Genomic DNA, 12,796 nt, shown 5'->3' with positions numbered 1-12,796 from the left:
TGTAATTCGATTGGTAAGAATACGAAAATCACAAGAACAAACACACAATTTGTAGGCCTGTGATATAATAAAATAATTCAACAGACCAAACTGTAGGGGGGAATGGTTGTATGCGCCATACCCCCACCTAAAATGAATGGGGATGTATCTCACCCATCTCCCCCCAGGATCTACGCCACTGCTTGTTACTCACTACAGAACAAAAATAAACCTCTCATCCACATGAAGAAAACAGTTGTTTTAGGAATAATGGGCTTTAGGACCAATGGTTTTTCGGACTAACGGATCTTAGGACCAATAGGCCTTAGGTCTATAAATATCATACTATGACAGAATTATTTGCTTATTAATTAAAACCGTGCATTTGATTCACTTTGAAAGTTAAATTAACAGTCATGTTGCGCTGTTGTTATAATTTTTTTCGTATGATGTCGAGGCAACATACAAATCTATAAACAGTTTAATACATTTCGGAAATATAATTTACTATGAAGATAAATAATTTTTGTAATAGGCTAAAAACAAAAGATATTTATTGAGGAAATTTCGTACATAAATTGTTAACGTTAGTCAACTTAAAAGCGATTTCACTTTGTAGATATGGTATTTAAATATACTGATTTTGAAAAATTCAAAACAGGCAGAAAAAATACCAAATAAACAAAAATGAATTAAGATTTTTGTCATCATACTCACAAACGTAAAATATTGTATTCTAGTTTCTTTAACTCCAGACTGGCTGCAAAGCTTGTTCTTTATCATCTGCGGGAAGGATTCGCGTTTACACAATACAAAGAAAAAACATAATGGGATATCACACTATTAAAACAGAATGAAACCTTTGTGTGATATCTCATAATTTATTACACTGTGTAACACAAATATTGTTTCTGGATAGTATGTGTTATTTCTTAATTGCTTATGTTGTAAAAGTACATAAAATGGCCATTATTCCCTTCAAACTTTGTTTTTGTGATCTGGATAGTGAAATTTAGAAATTAACCTATTTTCTGTGTAAAAACGAGCAATATTTCAAAATGGTGAAATTTTTATTGAATTCTCTCTCAGGTGATTAATATGAATAGAAATTGTCAAACTACAGAAAAGTGACAGAGTTTTTACATTGAAATCATTTTTGTGTTTCTGAAGGGATGTATATATGTGTGAATACTGGTAGCCAACGCCTAATATGTTTTATCTGAATGGACGAACATTTTGTTATGTATAGTCTATTGGCAGAGGTTTTTTGCTTGCTTTTTGCAGATTAGCCACAGCTTCCACTGGCGTGTTTAAAATACTTGCAACAGTTATATCGTCAACATATGTATATGACGTCACTTCAGCTTCAATGCCGAAAGAATTCATACAATTTCACCGAAGTTTTCAGCCATTGGTCAGTTCTATGTTGAAATCTATCATTCGCATCCTGTAATATTCGTCTCACAAAGACCTATTCCATATTTTTGTTACTAATTCGTAATTTTGAGTGTCGAGGGTTCGAATCCTCGTCGCACCAAACATGCTCGCCCTTTAAGCCATGGCAGCGCTATAAAGTGATGGTCAGTCCTACTATTCGTTGATAAAAGAGTAGCCCAAGTGTTGGCGATGACTAGGGATGACTAACTGCCTTCCCTCTAGTCTTACACTGCTAAATTAGGGACGTCTAGTGCAGATTGCCCTCGTGCAGTTTTGCGCGAAATTCAAAACCAAATAAATAATATATCTATATATTTAAAAACGGCTGGTATGAGTAGAGAAAGCATTAATAGAGGAGCGAACACCTTCATACGTTTTCAAACACTGCAAATCAAATAAACACAACATAACCATAGAAAACACCCAAATACTAAATAAAGAAACAAACATAAACAAACGCAAAATTTAAGAAGCCTTACTTGTACAACAACTCAAGCCCAAAATAAACCAATGCAAAGGAACACCTTTATACCTGTATTAATAAATATATCCAACATCTAAGCACGCCCTCTACACCCAATTACACAACCACCTTTAAATATGTGGTCAGCAACCGGTCAGTAACCCTTTCTTTCTTTGTAAACCTAACGATGACCGAAGAAGGTCGAAGCGTTGTTCGCTCTTCTATTAGTGCTTTCTGTATTCATACCAGCCGTTTTTAAATCTACAGTGTTCTCTACAAGTGGGTTTTCTCGTCATCACGAAAATAATACATCTATTTAGCATGTTTTTGGTCAACCATATTTTTGGCATACAAACATATACGTTTGCATACTCTGAACGTTTACAGAGGATGCCGATTTGTCAAACCAGACCAGTGGTGTGTAACTACACGAGATCCCCGCCCTCGCATAAAAAGTAGTTTGGTCTCCTTAATTTATTTTCATACAATCGTAGCTATGATTCTGGTTGATTGGTATCATTAATTTAACAGAATACTGCAGCCACACTTTAGTTCAAAGAAATCAAATTATGTGTCTTCTCCCTTATCGAAAATTCTTAATTTTGTAAAGCCCTTCAGACTCTCTTTTGGCTCATTTCCTTACGCCCCTGCAACTGTATCATAGATATACTCACACCACTGCACCCGGTCTCTGCTGACCGTCTTAAAGCCAAACACTTTACTACTTCACTGGTTAAAGCCGTTTAGGCTGCTTTAAAATGATTTATACTTTTTAGCGCAATAATGCTTCATCCACCGCAGTGAATCGAACCCTGAATTTTAATGGCATAAGTCAGGAAACTTATCTCTAGCCACCGGAAGGGGCCTAAAAGTGTAGGTGTAACCCCTTCTTTTCTTGAGGAATTAACTTTATAGTATTCCAGTAAGCCTATTTTGTACAGCTAAAAGTAATATATTTATTTAGTGATTCAGATATTTTTCATGATTCGCTTTTTTCTTTATACTATCATATATACCTTGACTAGTGCATAATTCTACTGAAATATATACCTTGGTTAGTGCACCATTCTACTAAATACATTCACAGATTGTCGTTCATATTCTCCTTACATTGGTGTTACGTACACTGGCTAGTGTATCGCCATCGCATTGATTTGTAGATGGTCTCTCTTTCCCTTCTTATAGCATTGAGATATAGCCTGTGGTCATTTCTTTCCTCCTTCCACTAGTTAGTGATTCCTTATAATACTTGTATGTCTCCCGCTGGTACAGCGATAAGTCTACAGGTTTACAACGCTAAAATCAGGGGTTCGACTCCTCTTGGTGGACTCAGCAGATAGCCGGATGTGGCTTTATTATATATGCATAATAAATAAACAGTACTCAGTCTTCTATCTGGTCTGGAGCTGAATCTTTTATCGACAGCTCACGGAGAGCGAATTCATTCTCTGTTGATACACAGGTACATTCTCTTGGCGGCTAGCTAGCTTAAAGTACACGGAGGTGTTTTACCTACGACAATATCTAATGTCTTCGTTGAAAAACTAACGCCTAAAGCTAGTTCTCAGAAGTTAAACAGATTGTAATGTGAGAAATCTATAAATGTCCCTTGTCAAATATCTGTAGTTCTCCGACTAATAAGCGTTTATCACTATTACAGCTTCTGAGGCTTATAGTATACTGACTGTAGCGACCATATAATACTCTATTATTGTATCTCAACACAACGGTTTTTATACTTCAAGGCGAGATTCTCGAAAGTTCAACACTGCTCAAAGATACGCCAGGGTTTTCATAAAATATATATCGTAGATTCTTACTCTCGAGAATTTTCTACACATTTAGTGAGTAGACAATATATGTTACATGTATTAAACTGAACCAAAGAACCAAACATAGATATTAAAATAAACGTATAGCGGTAAATCTGCTTTGTCGTTTTTTATGTTTTAAAAACAGGTCCACTTCATCCAGGTGAATATCTCTACTTTTTTATTTATAATTTTCCCCCTGCAGGTCAGATTATGGTGAACTTAAAGATATTTAACCAAATTATTCCTCAAACGTGCTCTATTCTTGCCAGACGAAGTTTAATTTGTAATCCTTGAAGACATAAAAAGCAAATTCAGTTTGTCATTAATAAAAAGAAATAACTTTAGCCCTTATCTTACTGTAATCCGAGGGTCGCTGGTTCGAATCCTCGTTACACCAAAAATGCTTGCCCTTTCAGCCGGTGACGTTGGTAAAAAGTAGCCCAAAAGTTGGCGGTGGGTGATGATGACTAGCTGCCTTTTCTCTAGTCTTACATTACTAAATTAGGGACGGCTAGAGCAGGTAGCCCTTGTGTAGCTTTGGGCGAAATTCAAAACAAACCAAAACCAAACCTTATCTTGCCAATACGGTAAAACTAACTGCGTGAACGTTGCGAGTAAGCAAGTACTTAAGTTTTTAATCATAAAACCTGGAACGTAAAAAACACTAACAAATGTAGTTTGGCATAATTTAAACAAAAATACAAAATAAGTAAATTCCTGATAATACAAACGGTCCTTTGAGCCAAGAGTCGAGTGATTATTGCTGGAAAATATTAAACAAATCACACGAATTTGTTCAGAGGTGCCAAGTTTTTACGGTTTCTCGGTAACAGGTACTAACAATACTGGACTTGCAGGTGGCGTAACTAGTAGAGAATTGTTCTGCAATAAATTTTTTGAACAATCGTTTCGAATGAAGAAAATCTGTTCAAGTTCGTTAATTTCATTACTTTTAGGCCCTGCATGGCCAGGTGGTTAAGGCGTTCGACTCGTAATCTGGGGATCGCGGGTTCGAATCCCCGCCACATCAAACACGCTCGCCCTTTCAGCCTTGGGAGAGTTATAATGTGACGGTCAACCCCACTATTCGTTAGGAGAAGAATAGCTCAAGAGTTGGCGGTGGGTGATGATGCTAGCTGCCTTTCCTCTAGTCTTACACTGCTAAATTAGAGAAGGCTAGCGTAGATAGCCTTCGTCTAGCTTTGCGCGAAATTCAAAAACAAGCAAATGATTCATAAGTGAACTTGCTTCTTGTTTAAGGCAAAGGTTTTGAGCCCATTCTACAATTGATCAAGTTCTCAATAAAATGTTTTTGCATGCTATCTGTTCTATACATACGGACGGAATGATTACTTTAAGTACATGTGCAAAAAAAACATAAAAAAAAACTGACCATCAATGAAACTATCATATCAGAACATTACCATGACGCAGAGCTGATTGCCTACTACCCCTGACATTTTTTCTTGGATTCTACAACAAACAGTAGATAGCGCTACGGTGACTTATGACTACCTGCGCAATATAAGTGGTTATAATTATGTTTTGGAGTTGAATATTTGTTAGATTACGAATCCCATGTATCATATGAGATAAAGAACTTTCCTTCTTCCCAACAACCCAAATTACCAGTATTAGTTTCAATTGTAAACCAAAAGCTAAACCATTTTTTTAATAATCTGTCATTGCTGTGACGTAAACAAAACATGTGCAGAAGCTAAAATTGTTCATGTAAGTACTTTAATATAATTTAACACTTTCACTCCCGAGTCACTCATATATGAGTATATATAACTGTATATTGCGTAAAGCTATCCAAAACCACGCAACTGTATACTGCGTAAAGCTATCCAAAACCACACAACTGTATACTGCGTAAAGCTGTCCAAAACCACGCAACTGTATATTGCGTAAAGCTATCCAAAACCACGCAACTATATACTGTGTAAAGCTATCCAAAACATAATTAATAAAATAATGATTTGAGAAGGAACAGCCAATCTCAGAGAAACTGATTATTTATCTCAGTTTTACATTTAAAGATGTGTGCTACATGATGTTTTTTAAACCTTCTTAAAATAACTTATTTGTAAACTTCGAACACTATTTCTGTACTGTTATATAATGATCCGTCTTTAGCTACAATATTTAGGATTATATTAAAGTTATTATGTCTTATTAGGCAAGAGTGAGGCAGAAGTAACTCGTTCGTTTGGCCATATTGTTATGCTTCTCTCAGTGATTCCCAAATTTTCGAGGGAAACACAGCGATATTGGCATCTGTCGGACACCGCGCGAACTACTCGAGGTTGTTCACAGTTTTAACATTAGATCGCGCTACATTCCTTTCGATGACGTTTCGAATGTTTCAGATATGTTTCTGTTTACTTCTACTTTCGGCTCCGCCAGTAACTTCTCAAACTATCCTGTTTCTTAGATTTTGTATATAAATACCTATCGACTCTCTGGGTCCGTCAGTAATCGAAATAGCTGAAGGTTATTGTGATCAAGTCTCTGCGTGGGTCCAGCGAAGTTCAGTGAATTATTTTGTTGATTTTTAGTGATTGTGTATAGAAATGGAAAGATTTTTGAACATTAATAAGAAGTGTGGGAGTGAAAAAGAGGATGGCGGACCACAGAACAGTGGCAAAGTTGTGAAGAAACGGAAATATGATGATAGTTATCTAGATTTTGGTTTTAATCCAGTAGAGGTCAATCATGAAGAGTGTTCACAGTGTGTATTATGTATAAAAGTTTTGGCTCCAAAGTGCAAGCTTCAAGTAAACTAAAACGCCTCTTAGAGACCAATCATCCTAACATGGCTAGTAAAACCTATGATTATTTTACCAGAAAGTTAAAATAATTGAAAAAACAAAAAGGTACATTTTTAAAACAAGCATCAATAACAAGCAATGCTTTGTTAGCATCCTACAAGGTGACATATAGAGTCCAGAAATGTAAAATGCCTCACACCATCATAGAAGAACTGATTCTATCAACTGCAGTGGATATGGTGAACATTATGGTTGGTAAATCTGCGGGAAGACTGCTTTTCAAAGGTGCCTTTATCCAACAATACTATCAGCCGTAGAATCTAACACATGGCTGAAGACCTCATTTAATTAAAGAAATTAAATAAAAAGAATTCGGGTTACAGCTAGATGAGGCGACGGATAGTAACAAGAATGGTCATTTGATTTGTTATACCAGCTAGATGAGGCGACGGATAGTAACAAGGATGGTCATTTGATTTGTTATACCAGCTAGATGAGGCGACGGATAGTAACAAGGATGCTCATTTGATTTGTTACACCAGCTAGATGAGGCGACGGATGGTAACAAGGATGCTCATTTGATTTGCTACACACGGTTCGTGGATGTTAAAAAAATTATGGAAGACCTTTCTTTTGTAAAAGTATCACTGCAAGTACAAAGGCTCAAGACTTTTGAGATACTTGACACTTTTATGTCTGAAAATAACTTAGACTGGAATAAGTGTGTTGGCGTCTGTACCGATAGTGGCCGCTCTATGTCCGGCTGTTATGGAGGATTTCAGGCACTCATACGAAGCAAAACTCTTGATGTACTGTGGTCCCACTGCATAATCCACAGGAAGCCCTTGCGTCAAAGCACCTGAGTCCTCCACTGAACCTAGTCCTGGAAAGTGTGTTGAAAGTGGTGAATTTGATAACAACTTAGCCACAGAAGGCGAGTTTTAAAAAAAATCAAACTGTGTGAGGATATGGGATCTGAACACACATCTTTGTTGTAGTGCTGTAGCTCTCTCTGCAGGGAAGCAAAACGTACATTTTGAAACTCACAGAGAAGATTTCAGCCTTTGGAAAAATGTTACTAATATGGAGAAGTAAAATGAATGATAATTGTGTCAAAGACTGTTTCCCCCTGTTACAGCAGTTGTTATCTCTGAATGAACTTGATTTAACCCACGAACTAAAATCTGTTTTTGAGGAGCATCTAACCCAACTCAGTGACTGGTTTAAAAATTACTTTCCAGAAGATATGTAGAAGTTTGTATGGATCCAAGGTCCATTCAAGGCTAAAGCGCCATCTGAATTCACTTCTGCAGAAGAAGAAAAATCTTGTTTGAGATGCCTTGTGACAAGACTTTAAAAACAAAATTTGGCAACATGGTACTAACTGAGTTTTGGATATCAGTAAAAGATGAACATCAGCTGCTAAGTGCTAAAGCTCAGCGAATCCTAATTCCATTTGTTGAGTTTTCGGTTTTCATATAAAGCAAGTACCGCGCGAAAATCAATGTGGAATAGGAAATAAGTGTGGGGGCGTCCAATCTGATTCCAAGGTTTGAGAAGCTGTGCAGTGCCCAACAGACGCACACATCCCATTAGCAATTGTGGTTATTTAAAAATGAAATAAAAGTAATGTTTTTACTTTCAATTTACGTGTATTATTCTTTCAAATGGCTACTAAGTTGTTAAGACATAAATACTTATCAAGTTGTTTGGACCTAACTACTTAATAAACGGAAATGTTAGGTTTTTCTTTTTGCCTAGAGGCACCGTGAAAAAAAAAATTGTTGAGACACTAAAAACGCCGTGAATCGAGTGTTTAGGATACCTGGGTTATCTCCTCAATCGAGTAAAAAAGGCCTAATTCGCTGTATAGTGTTCTGTTTTTTCATCAGGTTAAATTTAAAGTTCAATTTGTCCATTTAAAACAACAGTTTCATTTGGCTGTTTTTCTGCTATTTGATCAGAAGATTACGGCTTGACTGTTATTTTGTTTTTTTTATCCGAAAACTCTACTTATCAGACAGAGTCAAAACTAATATTTTAATAACTATTCACGCGGTTTCTCGGAACGCAGCGTCGTAAAACGTGATAACATTTAGAGCAGGAATTAATAAAATTGCTATCATAACTGTGATACCCTATTTAATCGTTAAAAATGAGTAACATATCAAGAGTGCATGTCAGTTTAATTAATTACGCACTGTCCTTTTCCTTTAATGCAGGCATATGTATTTAGAAACCGGCCTATTTTGTTAGAATCTCTCGTGCGTATAGAGTTCCCAGATTTCCACAGGGGAAAACAATGGTAACCCATGAGGCTCGACGAAAGCCTAACTAACGTCTATATCGTAATCGTTCGAAACTGAAGACAGCTTGCCAAGTTAGGTTTATTGTTCACTTTTCTCATGTAAACGATAATTAGGAACTCCTCGAGTTTGTTTCCTCTAAAAATGTACAAACGAGATTTATTGCTGCAACCTTATCTAATTACTGACGAAAGTGATACTGGCATTCTGTTGTGTTTTTTTTTTTTACGAGTGTCAGTTTTTTGTTTTTTTTTTAAGCAGGGGATTTTCATGTCATTTATGTAGTTGAGAACCTCAACTTGCGTGAGTGGATCGAGTCGAAACAATCGTTTAAATCAACCAAATGTGTATAAGCAGGAGACATCGACTTCAGAAACAAAGGTTGAATAAACTTGTATGTGAGAACATATCAATGTATCAGGTATAAACTAATTGTTTTCGTGAGGTTCTTAAATGGTGATCATTTTTGTTTTCCTTTAAGATTAAATTTTCTTGATTGGGAAAAAAACAACTCGTTAGGCCTACCGCGCAAAAGCAAAAGAAAATACATGTGATACTTGTTGTGACATAGTATCCAACCAATTCAATTATTTATTATTTACATGCTATTAGTAATTTAAAAGATGAATAGTTAGATTATATATTTTTTAATTGTTATTGTATAGTTTTCTGAAATTTAGATTTTTTTATAATTTTAGAGCTAACTTAAAGGATAGTAGTGTTTCGTATTAGGAACATTCGTTCAATTACATCTTAAGAAATAAAACATTACGATCACTGAATATCAGTTTCATTTTTGGGTTTGGTTTGAATTTCGCGCAAAGCTACACGAAAGCTATCTGCGCTAGCCGTCCCTAATTTAGTAGTGTAAGACAACAGGGAAGGCAGCTAGTCATCACCACCCACCGCTATTTCTTGAGTTACTCTTTTACCAACGAGGAATTGGATTGACTGTCACATTATAACGCCCTCCCGGCTGAAATGGCGAGCACGTTTGGTGTGACGGGGATTCGAACCCGCGACCCTCGGATTACGAGCCGAGCTATTTTTTCATAGTGAAAAAATGAAAAAAAAAAAAAAAACGTGGTAAACAAATGCAACTAATAAGCAAGATTCACGTAGAAACTGTAAAGTTAAAACATTCATTCGTAGAACCAAAAAGTTTCAGCTTTAGAGAGACTACACGCAGTTTTATTTGAAATATAAATTATAAATGTGGTTTTATTTGAAATATAAATTATAAATGTGGTTTTATTTGAAATATAAATTATAAATGTGGTTTTATTTTAAATATAAATTAACTGACCGAAACAGCGATCTGTGTTTCTCCATTTACGGCCTATTTTGTTCCTTTTGTATAGTCTTATAGAACTTGTAAACCAAGAATGAAGTTTCGTTACAATTGGACTTGTGGTTAAGGTTCTCGATTGGCAATTTCGGGATCGCGGGATAGAAATCCGATGCCGAACAGTCCTAGGAACATTATAATATAATATTTAATCTCATAATTTGTAGGCAAAGAATGTCTGAAGATATGGATGCTATCGTCCAGTTGCCTTCCTTGTTCAAAAGTAGGGATAACGGCAGATAGTTTTAGCATCTTTGGCATGAACAAACTAATATATATTTCTCAAAGGTTTGTTTGTTTCCAAATATTCGTGCAGAGATGCTCAAGGGTTACCTGTGCTAACCGTTCCTATGTTTGAGGTGTAAGGAAAATAGTCAACAGTACCAGCCGCTAACTTAGCTTACTCTTATTTGACGATTTCATCAAATTGTGGGATTTGACTGCTATCCCTCCTATGCACCCACGGATTCAAAGTGCGGAGTGCAGTTTTATTTAGTTTTTCTTCTGATTACAGAACACCCACTGATCCATAGTCCGGCACACTAACCAATAAGCCACCCTTGACAAATTTCTCGGCAACATTTTCTTATATTCGTTTTATAACATGTTTTACATATATATAGCAAATCTTCAAGTTCCTCTCGGTCGTTCGGCTGTTTCCGTGACGTTTTACAACTATGACATAATAGTTGCCAAACACGCTTCGTTGCGCGCCGACCATTTTGTTCCTTTCAGTGCTGGTGTTTTATGTAAATCTATCGGTGCTTTTTTCGGATTACATACTTTGTGAGACTTTTGTCTTGATATTGCTACTTTATGTTTGTTTTATGATAGCATGGTTTACTGCATTGCTTGTGGTTATAAAAAACGGTTCTGCATCGGGCAAAAGCTTCTTTTCGTTTCCGTGCAAGGAGAAGGAACCGGCGAGGTGGCGACAGTGGGTGCGGATGATCAATAGGAAGAACTGGATTCCTTCACACCATGCAAAGCTTTGCCAAGATCACTTTAAACGCTTATGTTTCGTGTCGGATCCTACTGTTTTGGATTCCGTGGGTTTCAAGCCAGGCAGGTTGAGACTGAAAAAACCATCGGCAGTAGACAGGATCGTCCCCACCATCTTTCCTCGTGTAGAGCTTAAGACTGATCTCAGCCTGCAGCGTACAAGTTCCATCCTTCTGAAGCCATCCCTTGCCATCACGAAAAGAACAAACGCATCTGCTCGCATAAACCATACCTACACCTTGCACAAACATACGGAATATGTCATATAAATTATACATTTATGGTAAATATTAAATTAACTATTCAGACTGCTACATCTAATTTGATTTTATAGACAGAATTATGACGTATAATTGAAATTCATTTTGTTACGAGTCATAAATACTCGGTATAATGATTGTGGAAGGGCCGAGTATTAGTTACCATAATCGGCAAAGTAAAAACAAATAAAACCCAGTCTGTGATACCAATAAGTTATAGACACCAGACAGGTTTCGAGATGCTTAAAATTGCACATGAAATAATACAGACCATATTTGTTGTCATGACTTAGGCTTACCATTCTTTCTCTGGAGGTATGACCGACTCGCAACCGGCCTGGGCACTATCAGTATCACTCACAGTTCCGCTACTCTCGCTCGTGGAACTGTCCTCATCACTAGAATTTGTCAGATCTGTGTCAAAAGTAACTGTTCTAGGTTCGTTCAGAGTAGGTTTGAATTGATATGGCGCTACTCAACACTGTTCAGAACACAAAGTCAAAACAGATTCCGCCGCTGTTTCTCCATATGCACTGGCCATGTTTATTTGCATTCAACGCACTGGCGTTGGCGGTTTGTTTGGCAACTATTACGTCACAGTACTTTTCCTAGCGGCAAACGTAAAAACTAAAACGTTCGGATTGCCGTTCGGAAAGGCCTCTTTTTGCACAAAGTTCTATGATTCATTTATTAGTACATATTTTTTATAAAAAAATGTGTGTAGTTCTTTTGACTGCAAAGTTTTATTTTTTCTGTAAAATTCACCTTTAACACTAGATTGAACCGCTTTTGGCAGCATGTAAGTTGGTACACTCAGCCATTTATACTTTCAAGAATTTGAAAACTGGTTAGACGCGCAAATTATACAATGAGCAATTTACGAGTCTAATCAGTTTTGAAATTCTTCCAACATCGCTGTTAAGTGCATAAAAATAATCTAAATATGTTTTGGCCAGCTGTTATACGTGCAATATATTAGAAGTATATTTATTCAGTTTGTTATAAAAGTGTTCAAACGCTAACTTGGCAAGCTGTTTTACATATAATATTTCATTCATACATGTGATGTCCATTATACATACTTCATGCAAGTAAATTATGATTTGGTTACTGTAATGAAAGAAACAATAGAAAGAAAGTGTCAGACGAAAGGTAGGTTTCAAGTGGCATACAAACTTACTTTTTGCATCGTTCTAGTGAACCTTGAGTTTGAGATGACTTGACAAATTAGCTTTCGTTTCTTACTTTTTGATCTAAAAGGTAGATTTGAGGTGTCATATTTTATTAATGTTGATGTACTATATTTTTTTTCCGTTCGAGAAAATATAGGATCATTATGACATATTTTATTATTTTAGATCTACTACTGAATTTTGTTATAAAACGACTTGGTGGTTAGAGGGCGCTTGACCC

The sequence above is a fragment of the Tachypleus tridentatus genome, chromosome 13 (genome assembly GCF_004210375.1).
Source record: "Tachypleus tridentatus isolate NWPU-2018 chromosome 13, ASM421037v1, whole genome shotgun sequence".
NCBI classification, from domain to species: Eukaryota; Metazoa; Arthropoda; class Merostomata; order Xiphosura; family Limulidae; genus Tachypleus; species Tachypleus tridentatus.
This window is presented reverse-complemented; position numbering follows the sequence as displayed.